The sequence below is a fragment of the Cherax quadricarinatus genome, chromosome 35 (assembly GCF_038502225.1).
Source record: "Cherax quadricarinatus isolate ZL_2023a chromosome 35, ASM3850222v1, whole genome shotgun sequence".
In the NCBI taxonomy this organism is placed as follows: Eukaryota; Metazoa; Arthropoda; class Malacostraca; order Decapoda; family Parastacidae; genus Cherax; species Cherax quadricarinatus.
The window spans coordinates 14,228,513-14,229,187 of NC_091326.1; positions in this window are offsets into that span (position 1 = coordinate 14,228,513).

Sequence of the window (675 nt, forward strand, 5' to 3'; positions counted from 1 at the left end):
GCGGGAAGACACAGCTATGTGTCAGCGGGAAGACACAGTGTGTCAGCGGGAGGACACTTGTGTGTGTCAGCGGGAAGACACAGTGTGTGTCAGTGGGAAGACACAGAGTGTGTCAGCGGGAAGACACAGAGTGTGTCAGCGGGAAGACACAGTGTGTGTCAGCGGGAAGACACAGAGTGTGTCAGCGAGAAGACACAGTGTGTGTCAGCGGGAAGACACAGTGTTTGTCAGCGGGAAGACACAGAGTGTGTCAGCGGCAAGACACAGAGTGTGTCATCGGGAAGACACAGTTGTGTGTCAGCGGGAAGACACAGCTATGTGTCAGCGGGAAGACACAGTGTGTCAGCGGGAGGACACTTGTGTGTGTCAGCGGGAAGACACAGTGTGTGTCAGCGCGAAGACACAGTGTGTGTCAGCGGGAAGACACAGAGTGTGTGTGTCAGCGGGAAGGCACAGTGTGTGTCAGCGGCAAGACACAGAGTGTGTCAGCGGGAAGACACAGAGTGTGTCAGCGGGAAGACACAGTGTGTGTCAGCGGGAAGACACAGAGTGTGTCAGCGGGAAGACACAGTGTGTGTCAGCGGCAAGACACAGAGTGTGTCATCGGAAAGACACAGTGTGTGTCAGCGGCAAGACACAGTGTGTGTCAGCGGGAAGACACAGGGTGTGTCAGCT